Source organism: Meles meles, chromosome 1 (genome assembly GCF_922984935.1).
Source record: "Meles meles chromosome 1, mMelMel3.1 paternal haplotype, whole genome shotgun sequence".
NCBI classification, from domain to species: Eukaryota; Metazoa; Chordata; class Mammalia; order Carnivora; family Mustelidae; genus Meles; species Meles meles.
In genome coordinates this window covers 210539569-210550714 of record NC_060066.1, presented here as the reverse complement: position 1 = coordinate 210550714, position 11146 = coordinate 210539569, and the positions used below count along the sequence as shown (strand labels likewise).

Sequence of the window (11146 nt, the reverse complement as noted above, 5' to 3'; positions counted from 1 at the left end):
TTGGGAGTGAAATGGGCCGGGCTTCTAAGAATAAATATACCCAGGCCTCTCTATTAACCATTTTATATATGCCCCTAAGCTCTGGCAGCCCCTATCCCTTTTACTACCGCTGTTGTTTTGCCTTTTCCAGAAGGTCATACAATTGAAATCACATAGTGTGCGGCCTTTTGAGATCGGCTTCCTTCACTTAGTAACGTGCGTTGAGGTTTCCTCCATGTCTTGGTGGGGCTTGATAGCTCGTTTGTTTTGAGACCGAAACACTCTCCCATTGTCTGGATATAGCAATTTTCTTGTGTTTCTGGTGCCAGGTCTTTAATGGGGGTGATATGATTTATTAATAACCAGCATTAGAGTAAAATCTGCAATAAGACAGAGAGTAAAATTTAGCTGGACTAGAGCAACCTCTGTGTCAGCCTGATTACTAGGAAGGCTGTTGTCTCCTTTCTGGCTGTAATAAGTCAACTGAGACCCAGAGAGAAGCTGACTTGCACAGGGCAGGTGCGTCAGTTGGGGGAGATCTATAAAATGACAGAAGCATCTAGAATCCCAGCCAGATCAGAGCACCCTGTAGCGGCTTATGTTTATAATGTCTTAAGCTTATATGTGTGAGGAGGGGGCAGACACACGTTCCCAGGTCCTCATGCTGTCCTGCAGAGGGAAATCCTAGGGGGACACTCTGTGCTTCTCTCCTCGCTCCTTCCAACTCCTTCCTCCTACCCAGTCCTCTCCCAAAGGAAGTGGAACCAGTTTGCCAATTGCGTAGATGGGGGGAACTGTACATGCTCAGAGTAGTCCCCTCTCTCCTGTTCTGGGCTCCACCAGCTGCAGAGAGCACGCTGGGCAGTGGGGCCGCTCTCGACCGGACGGGATGAATCAGCATGTCTGTTTCAGGAGCGCAATGTTCGCAAGCCTGCTTGCCCCCAGACCTAATAACCGACATCCCCTTCGCCACGTCGTCTGTCCCCTGCACCTGCTGGGTTATCCCGATTTAAGTGGGGAAGGCACGCCCTCCCGAACCTAATAATGTCACCATGGACACACGTTTAAAGGCTTTCATCACGTGATCAGCTATTTTCTTTCTGGTGCCAAAGTGTCTCTGCCGTCATTGAGTCTGGTAACGCTGAAGCTGTTTGAAGCCTGAAAGACAAGATTTGGTGAACCGAAGGAGTCACTTAATGTTAAAAGCACTGAACCCGCCTGAGAATGTAGCCAGCCTACTTTCAGGGAGTCTTATGATCCCGCAGAGAAATCTAACTAAAAAACTAATTTTAGACCCGAATTCTAACTACTACTACTCCAGCCTATACAACAATCCTATCGAGAAAGGTCTACACAGAGCCAGTTCCAAACTAGAAAGTTCTACACAGAACCAGTTCCAAACTAAAATTTCCATGAGAGGGGTGCCTGGGTGGCTCAGTCAGTTAAGAGCCCCCCTTCAGCTCAGGTCATGATCCCAGGATCCTGGGATCGAGTCCCGGATCAGGCTCCCTGCTCAGTGGAGAGCCTGCTTCTCCCTCTCCCTCTGCCTGCCTCTCTACCCTTCTTTTACTCTCTCTCTCTGACAAACAAATAAACAAAATCTTTTTTAAATTTTTCCGTGTGAGAAAAACAAATATTAAGGCTATATCCACTTTTTGTCCGGAGTTCCAAAACACTTCTCTCTTCTCTCTTAATAGTTCGATACACGTTTTCACACCTTGAAGTTCATCCCACTACCTCTAGGTCACTTTGCACCCTGGAATTTTCTTGAGCCGAGTAGGCTCAACGTCCTACTACAGGAAGCAACGGTGCTTTTTGCTACAGTGATAGCAAAAGTTGTAACATCTACATATCGGATTCCACGGGGACCATACAAGGATCAAGATGAGCGCCTTGAGGGCAGAATGTCATTTGCCCACATCCAGTGTCTAATCTACGTGGTGTCACTCATGAGAGCCCATTAATATTTGATAATGAGGAGGGAAGGGGGAAGAGGATGGGAAAGGCTCTCCTGAACAATGTCACCATCTCAGCTGAGGTGAGCTGCTCAAGAGACAGATGCTGACTGTCACCATCACGACTACGTTGATGTTCCCAGCCCCCTCCTCCCTCACCCGTCTCCACTGAGGCTGGGAAAGCCAATGGTGCCTGGCACCGTCCTACCAGAGGATGCATTTGTGGTGTCTTCTGGAGACCCTCTGGAAAGGCTTTGACTTTCTTCTGTAAAAGACAGGAAGACAAGCAATGCCCCTGGTCCTTCTTCCTTCCTTGACTATGGGCCTGATTCCAGGAGGAGCACAATCACCTTTCTGAAGCCGCTAGGACCGTAGGGCAACAAAGGCTCTCCAGCCGCCGAACTTCTCTCCCCCCGGGAGTAACGATGGCCATCCAAGGACCCTAGAAATGTTGGGACATCATTCATCAGGCTATATCCATCACAACTAACTTCTGGCTTACTACCCTCAGCTAATCCAAAGGCAACAAAATGTTTAAAATGTTAAAATATGATGCCGTTTCAGTTCTAAGGCAGAGAACCAGCGGGCGCCAATACCCCCATGTTCTAAAGGGAGGCCCTAGACCCTCTCAGCGAGACCTGCAGAGCTGTCGGGGAAGCTGTGACCTCCAGACATGGGAAGTGGCCAGAAATCAGAGAGACGATGTCTTCAGAGTTGTCATGTGCCTTGGTACTTTCCCTCCGCATTCCCCCACGCCCCACAAATGACGGGAGGGACCACAGTGAGAAGGTCCTCGAGGGGGCCCCTCGGAGCTGACATGCGTGCCCCGAGGTCCACAGGACCAGACAACTGGTGTCTGCTGCATGCCCGAGAACTCTTCATGACGACGACGCTAAAGTCAGAACGAGGATGGTGGCTGCCTGATTGGTGTAGAGCCTCTCGCCCCTGGTTTTCCCACAGACTAGACGCCACGGGAAAGAGCGGGCCCCAGGGGCTGCTGGGAGAAAGGACTGAGCCAAGATGCAAAGGCACTAGCCAGGACATCCCTGTCCCCTCAGAGAACTAGGGAGAACTCCCCGTGGCGATCGCCCAGGCCACAGGGAGTCACCGAAGAGCCCCAAAACCCCTCACAAGAGAAGAAGTCAGCTTCAAATATCTGCCATGGCCAAAGGAAGCAGTGGCCGATTACAGGGGTCCCCCCCACCCCACTTCATCTTGGAGGGGCTGAGGCCGCCCACCGAGTGGCAGGAAAGGAGGTTGACAGAAAACGTGGGAAAATCAAGCGTGAGGGTTAGTTGTACCTGTCGCTTGACTGCACCACGGCGTGTCTGAATGCTGGGTCAGACGTTATTTCTGGGTGTGCCTCGGAGGGTGTTTCTGGACCAGATTAGCGTTTTGAGTCCGCGGACAGAGAGGAGCAGAGAGGCCGCCCCGGTGTGACAGGGCCTCCGCCAAGGCCCTGAAAGCCCGAGTAGAACGAAAGCCTGAGTGAGAAAGAATTCTCCGTCTGTCTGACTGTCCTGAGCGGGGACGTTGGTCTCTGCCTTTGAACTTAACTCAGAGCAGAACTGACAGCCTCGGCCATCCCGGGCCACCTGCTTGCCAACCGCAAATCTCGGAGTCCTCAGCCTCCGTGATCCTCGGAGGCCAATTCGTGATAGTCAATCTGTGACATGGTCCTGTTTCTCGGGAGAACTCAGACTCCCACCGGGAGGGCTCTTCGAGAAGGGTCCCTCCCCTGCACCCTAGCACAGCTTCCTCCAGTTGGGAGGCCACATGGGCAAGCCACATGTGCAAAACTGAGCACATGGGCAAGCTGAGCCACATGGGCAAAACGACCAGCAAATGTTTTGTTATCCAGCAGCCCCTGGAGGTCCCTGGGCTGCCAGACATGTCACCGGGGGATGGAGGTGGGGCTTGAAGACAAAACCAGCCCCCCGAGGGAGAATCCAACAAGCTGGGGACTGAAGAAGGGGCTTTCACTCCTGGGCACCCACCAACTCTGTCTGTCCTGCACCCCAGCTTTACAAACACAGTTTGTGACATCCGCCACTGGTGTTTTTAGATGGAGCCGGAGGGTTTTCCCACGTCCCTTCTCCCAAACACTAACTACCACCCCCCGTGTCCTCATGGAAATTCGTGCAGGTTCTAGACCACGACACTATGCGGAATTTAGCCCTTTGGTTTATGACATAGAAAAAGTAGCTTCAAGGAGCAGACAATGACATGACTCCTTAAAAAGGTGCGTGAAGGGGCGCCTGGGTGGCTCAGTGGGTTAAAGCCTCTGCCTTTGGCTCAGGTCATGATCTTGGGGTCCTGGGATCGAGCCCCGCTTCGGGCTCTCTGCTCGGCGGGGAGCCTGCTTCCTCCTCTCTCTCTGCCTACCTCTCTGCCTGCTTGTGATCTCTGTCTGTCAAATAAATAAATAAAATCTTAAAAAAAGAAAAAAGAGAGATGCGTGAAAAGCGACACTTTCAAAGCCGTATCAGCACCCACCCTGCGTCTCCAGAGCCCAGCTGGATGGGGAAGGCTGCCTCGACCTGCATTTCAAGCTGCCTGTCACCCGGTGAGAGAGGATCTGGGCCTTTGCAGCAGACGATGCGCTGAAAACCACGAGACCAGGAGTAGCTGACGTTCATCCGTCTCTGCCGAATTCCCAGGAATACCGCGGGGGTTTCCAAGCCCGAGTGGGAAGCACTGTCAGCCTGTGCTTGGAGGTGTGAGAGAGAGAGGTTGGGCAATCTTGCTTCTTCGCTCCCGCTGCCCTCCTCTAGCTTGGTGTTCACGCTTCTCAAGTTCCCTTGGTCCCCGTGCCAGAGCGGCCGAGATGCAGCCAAGATATTTATAGTGCTGGTACAGGCCTGGGCAGCTCCTGGGAGCAGATGTTTTCTGATACGGGGAAAGGGAGCTATTTATACTGGGAGTTGAATGAAAATTAGTCAGAAGGGAGGCTGTAGCCATCGTGGGGGTTCCTGGCCTCCCAACCCTGGGGAAGGTTCTGTAGATCCTTAGGTGAAAATATTTCTCACCCTTGCTGTCTGGACAGTTCACTGAGTGCCAGGCGCTGGGAGGGCACCGAGATGAGTAAGACACGGCTCTTCCCTCGTACAGTTCAGGAGGAGAGACATCATAGGAAATACTCGTGACGCTCCGGTCCGTCCCTGCCGGCCGGGAGCACCAGGGGAGCCCGGATGCCAGACTGATGGCAGCTGCTGGGTTGGGGGGAGGGTGGGGGCTGAGTGGAGAGAGTAGAAGGAGTGTTCCAGGAGGGCCACGAGGCCAGGGCCCACTAACGTGGTTTGGAAGGATGGGCAGCAGAGGTCCCGGGGAGAAGGTGTGGAGGCAGGGGGAAAGGAATTTGGAGCATGGAGGTTATGCCTGCTTGATGCCTTCCAGAAACATCCAGGAATCAGATGTGATCGGAGGGTAGAGGGGCTGAGGAATTTTGGAGGAGGGGCCGAACAAGTGAGCTGGGTCTGGGCTGCCGAAGGTCCTCAGCCCACCTCTGGAATGGGCCGGGGTCCAGGGTCATCATCCCGCCTCTGGAATGGGCCGGGGTCCAGGGTCCTCATCCCGCCTCTGGAATGGGCCGGGGTCCAGGGTCATCATCCCGCCTCTGGAATGGGCCATTGCTCAGACTTCACCTGTAGGCAGGGGGAGCCGGCAACGCTTTTAAGGAAGGAAGCTGTCGTTACTCCGAAACCATGGATCTGTGCTCAAGTCCCTCCTGGTCCTGCCACAGTGCCCCCGGCATACAGACGGTGCTCCATAAATGCTCCCTGAAGGAGCAGATCCGCGGAGTCACAGCCCTGTCTGCAGGCGGCGTGCAGACCCTCCCTGCCATGAGCCCAGGCCGCCTGGCTGCAAGCAGGGGGCAGCAAAGGCACCCGTCCGTGCTCCCCGCCGTGCTCCTCCCGGCCCCTGCTTGGCCTGAGGTCCAGCCCCGGCCCTGTCCCCCCACTCTGATTCTCCCACCTGAGCCACAGCCCACGGCAGGTGCAGCCTCATTCCTCTGATTTGAAAAACCGAGTAATAACAGTATCAGCAAAAGACGTTTCTGTGTCTTCTCGCAGAGAGTCCGGGGAGATGGGGCAAGGGTACGAATGCAAACAGAACAGATTAGTCGCCTCTTCCTTGCTCTGAAACACCCGTAGGCCACTTCTGCCACCCTGGGTCTGGCCTTCGTCCTGCTTCCGGTCCTCTTGCCCCGTCCCCAGCCTCTTCGCCCTCCTCCTCCCTCTCCCCAAAGGCCCATTGTCCTGCGAGGCCGAGCCCTTCACGGTGTTTGGGGCTTTTGTTTCTTGGTCGCCTTTTCTCTTAATTCGGAGGGCCTCACCTTTCACCCCTGAGCTGGGTCTTTTCCGAAACAAAGATATTTTGTTCCCTAATGAGAATGCGGGTTCCATGAGGCAGGAAAGTCACCTTCCCACACCACAGCCTTAGAGAACCCTGTGTGGTACCGTGTATGTCCCACACCACTATCCTTGGGACAAAATGTTGGAGGACAAAGACTCTTTGCTTGACCAGACTTCTCCAGGCTCTGGAAACTCCGACCCCGACGCCCTTCCTTATAAGAGAACCCCGCTGAGTCCGTTCTGCAAGAATGCCCACCGCTGATGTCTGCTGGGGGCTCCTCACCCCACCGCCCTCCGGGTGATATCTGACCACCCTGGCCTGCCTTCAGCAGGAACCCCATCAGGTTGGTTTAGGCAGAACCCCCTTTACCCTTGACATTTCTTCTCGGTGATTTCCCATCCCCCACCCCCGCCTTGGCTCTAATCTCCGACTTGCCCCTGCTGTGTTGACAGCTGGAGCCCAATCTCTCTCCCCTACTGCAAGACCCCATCGCAATGGTCCCTACACCTACCGCCTTGCCCCCTCTCCTTGAATAAACTCTGCCTTACCGTCTTCAACAAGTGTCTGAATAATATGTTCTTTAACAGGAGAAAAGACTTCACCCACAGCAATGCAGCTCCGTATTTCATCTCCTGCTCCGTGGCCGGCTCCACTCTGTATATGCAGAAAGACAAAGATGAACTACGTCTATGTGGGCTGGGAGCAGACCGGGCAGGAGGAGAGCTCTCCCAGCTCACTTTATATGGGGAAGCTTAACCCTCCTGGGTTGGAGGTGACCGTGGTGGGCTCAGCATGGAGGACCTCACTGGCTAAGCCCCAGGGATGAGGATGATGGAGGGGAGGGGAAGGCAGCTGCAAAATGAGGAAGGTAGAGAGAGGGGGGAAAGGGGAAAATGTGAGCTCTGAATGTTTTGAGTAGGAAGAGACAGAAGCTGAGAGGCACCCCAGTCCAGACTGAGACGGTTTTCCGAGTGGGAAACAAGAAGAGCCTGGACGCGCCAAGACCAAGGCCAGGGAGATGCTCTGGGCCGGCGGACATGGGCTCTACTCCACAGAGAGCATTCCCACCGCAGGCACCAAGTCCGCTGCCTTGAGTGGGTGCCAGTCTCCTGCGGACATTGTCTTTCTACAGGGACTGGGAACTTGCCCTAAAGTCCTGTCCTGACTCTCCGGTGTTTGATACAAATTCTGGGTTTCTTCTTGGCATACGTCTAAGATTTTCCATGTAATCCACACTCGCTCCCCTCCAAATTGTGACCCCCCCTTGGGGTGGCCAGGAGCTAGCAGAAGAAGCCAGTAAAGGAGAGAGCGGGACACCGCTGGGCTCAGCCCCTCGGAGCAGCCCTCCACCCACGACCTCTCAAAGGGTGACCAGGGCAGTTGATGGCACCGAGGGAGACGCATTGGGACACGCGTGCAGAGATGTGTGAAAAGGCCATCACTCAAGTGTCCGTGAAAAAGCAACATCAGGCCCAGCAGAGGCACCCAGGCCCCAAGGAGGAGGAAGGAAGATGGGCGAGAGAGACCCCTGATCCACAGGGCCTGCTGGGACCCAAGGACCGATCACAGACAGAGAGAAATGAGAGAAAAACAAGGGCAAAGGTGGCCAGTGTCTCATAAAGCGGAATGCATTCCATTGGAGATCGTCCTCTGGGGCGTCCGGGCGACTCAGTGGGTTCAGCACCTGGCTCTTGTTTTCGGCTCAGGTCGCCATCTCGGGTTCTCCGGACCCAGCTCTGCGCTCAGCGGACAGTCTGCTTCTCTCCCTCTCCCTCTGTCCCTCCCTGCACGCGCTCTCTCTAAAATAAGTAAATACGCCTTAAAAAGTAATAACAATAATAAAGACCATCCTGTGGTCATTTAATCTGAGATTAAGTAATTCTGTAGGAAGAGCTTTCTTCTTTAAAAATGCTTAGGATGGGGCGCCGGGCTGGGTCAGTCAATGGAAAAGGTGACTCTTTTGATCTTAGGGTCATGAGTTTGAGCCCCATGTTGGGTGTGGAGCCTACTTTTTAAAAGATTATAAAAAAATAAAATTGATCTGAATAGCATATGGCTGTTGTTCTTAAAGTTTGTATTTGGCCAAAAGAGAAGCTGGAAACGTTAAGGGCTCCCAATTAAAAAGGGAAAAAAACAAAACAAAACAAAACAAAACAAACAAACAAAAAAAGGCTGGCTCCAGGAAGCCATGAAGTTGAGGGTCACCTGGGGCCTGAGTATGCACACATCCCTCACTCGTTGCCCACGACACCTGCTGAGCGAGGCAGTCTGCACAGGGTGCTCCAGAAAGAAGGCTTGGGGTGAGGAACCAGGAGTTCTGTGACATCTTTCTGAAAATGAACCCAAGCATCATTTTCTGTCTTTGCGTCCTCTCCCGCCCCCCTTCAGGCATCGTCACTGGCAAAATGCCGGAGGGAAAGAAGTTGCTCGAACCAGGTCGAGGGGCACAACACGAACCGAGGCCAGTCCCATGTGGGGCAGTGGTGGCCAGAACACAGATCCCCAGGGAACGGAGGGCCACTCTGACCCTTAGAGGTCCCCAGTGAAAGCGGAGCTGCTTTTGAGATCCGGGGCCCCTGCCCATCCTGGGAGAGGCCTCGGGAAATTTGGAAACAACGCAGACCCACAGCCCACGACCATCAGCTGCTCGGAGGCATGGCTCCAGGCACCGGTGTGAACTCTTGCATCCAGCAGCAGAATCAGGGAGAGGGGACCCCCCTCCGCTGCGATGTGCATGCTTGGGACTGTTACACACTATTTTGGGCCCCGCGCCTCGCTCACCTGGTAGGAGAGTGGTGATCCCTCTCCATCGGGGTGGTTTGACCTCTCCCCCCTCTCAGGACCCCTGGCCAGGCTCCCTCAAATACCCTGAGCAGCTTCCCCTCCTGCAGTCCCGTGGGCGGCGAGAACCATGGCAATAGAGACTATGTCCCCGGACCAACCCCTCCGAGGACCCGTGGTAGAGAAGCCTGGCCCAGCCTCCGTGTGGCCGAGACCTCCCCCCGTGGTCTTCTTACAACAAGGAGCAGCCGCCAAGGAAGAAACCCTTCTTGGTGCAGTATCTTGGCGCAGCAGCTGCCCCCAGGACGAATTAGGGTCTGTTTAGGCTCTTTTTCAGAGAGACACCTCTGTTTTGCCAGATCCCCTTTCTCAGGGTCGCCACTTAAGACCCCAGAAGGGACTGATGCTATACTTGGAAAAGAAGGAAAGTACTTCTGAGTCATAAAGTAGCTCGAGAAGCAGAATGGGAACGCAGAAGGAAGCTCCGTGCTATTTCATCAAAGAGCCCTTGTCGGGGAGGTCAGCTGTGTCTACGCTCAGAAACTCGTGGGGCCATTCCCCAGGAGACCTCAGTGCCTAGAAGCACTTTACAAAGGGGTGTGATTGTGAGAATCCAGAAGGTCCGCCATCCCCCTTCCCGAGCCTGGGAAATCTGGAAGCCAGAACCCAGTAGCATTAAAGGAGGAGTGTGGCGCCCCCTGGTGAGAGCGGACCGTTGCACCCAGTGCGGGCTCCCTTGTCCAGAGGACTCCTCTCCAGTTTGTGCAAACTCCAAGATCAAGAGCTTTGCACAAAGCCCTTCAGAGTCTGCACCTTCAGGCAATGTGGGGCTAATGTGGTTCAGTCTTGGAAGACCCAAGTTAGACTGGCTAAGTCGGGGAGGATGTGTTTATCCCAGTGGGAGATACATGCAGAGACCAGTGATGGAAGGTCAGACACCCGGATGGATGGGCAGAGAGGGTGGGCTCAGGCCTTGTGGTCCCAGATGCTACCCACAGGTCCCATGACTCTCTCCTAGCCAACCAGCCCTGCTGTGGTACAGATAAGGACTGGGCAGACCTCGGGAAACCTTCACACAGAACCAAACATCTCACCCATCTGGGATAACCATGCTTGTCAGACAGTCCCAGGGAAGAGTAAAACAAACCCCACTTGCTTGAAAAAGGCATGGTCTTGGAACAACCCAACCCAGGACTCACCTCCTGGGTCAAGTGGAAAAGTCCACAAAAGGCCAAAGAGGGGTTCTGTTTTTTCCAGACCTGGACTTGAAGCCTAGAGGAAGTTACAGGGAGTGAGATGTGGACGGGCCCCGGGGCCATGACAATCTCTCCAGACTCAGATTTGTGCACCTGATGGTTCCAAGTCCCAAACTGAGATTTCCACCTGGGGCCCGTGATTTTTTTTTTTTTAAGATTTTATTTACTTATTTGACACAGAGAGATCACAAGTAGGCAGAGAGGCAGGCAGAGAGAGAGAGAGAGAGGAAAGCAGGCTCCTTGCTGAGCAGACAGTCCAATGCGGGACTCGATCCCAGGACCCTGGGATCATGACCTGAGCCAAAGGCAGCAGCTTAACCCACTGAGCCACCCAGGCGCCCCGGGGGCCCGTGATTTGATTCTCATAAACAACATCTGTTTCTGCAAAGCACTGATAAGGTGTGCTCTGGACCCGAACCCAGAGTCACTGGGGATCTGAAAAGAATTCTTCTCTCTGCCATGTTACTCAGGTGGTGGGTTCCTTCCAAGCATTCTGGAAGGCCCTGGAGGGATCAGGCACAGCCACTGTAGGGGTTAAGCAAGAAGGACTTCTATGCACCCTGACAGCCACCGCTGGCAGAGGGTGGGAGCCTGGGCTCTTGGAAGGCCCAGCGGGGACTCTGAGGAAGCAACCCAGAAGATCCCTCCATGACGTCATCGATCCCTTTAGAGAAGAACTGAAGACTGCGTATACTTCGCGGCTTTCACACGCCAAATTTTACATTGACTTCTTCTTTTTTCTAGAAGTTTAAGCCCACCAATGATCAAACTTGAAAACACCCTTGTGGCAGCACAGGAGGGCCCACTCAGATCTAGAGT

General features: G+C 54.0%; 1 long non-coding RNA gene across 1 annotated transcript; it reads right to left on the bottom strand.

Annotated features, from left to right (window-relative positions):
* Window positions 1–668: 668 nt before the first annotated feature.
* On the bottom strand, window positions 669–2368 carry LOC123932746. Its single transcript, XR_006816470.1, has 3 exons — window positions 2285–2368; window positions 2143–2199; window positions 669–1137 (listed from the first exon to the last, which is right to left on the bottom strand). It is a non-coding gene; the product is annotated as an uncharacterized LOC123932746 (long non-coding RNA).
* Between the last annotated feature and the right edge of the window lie 8778 nt (window positions 2369–11146).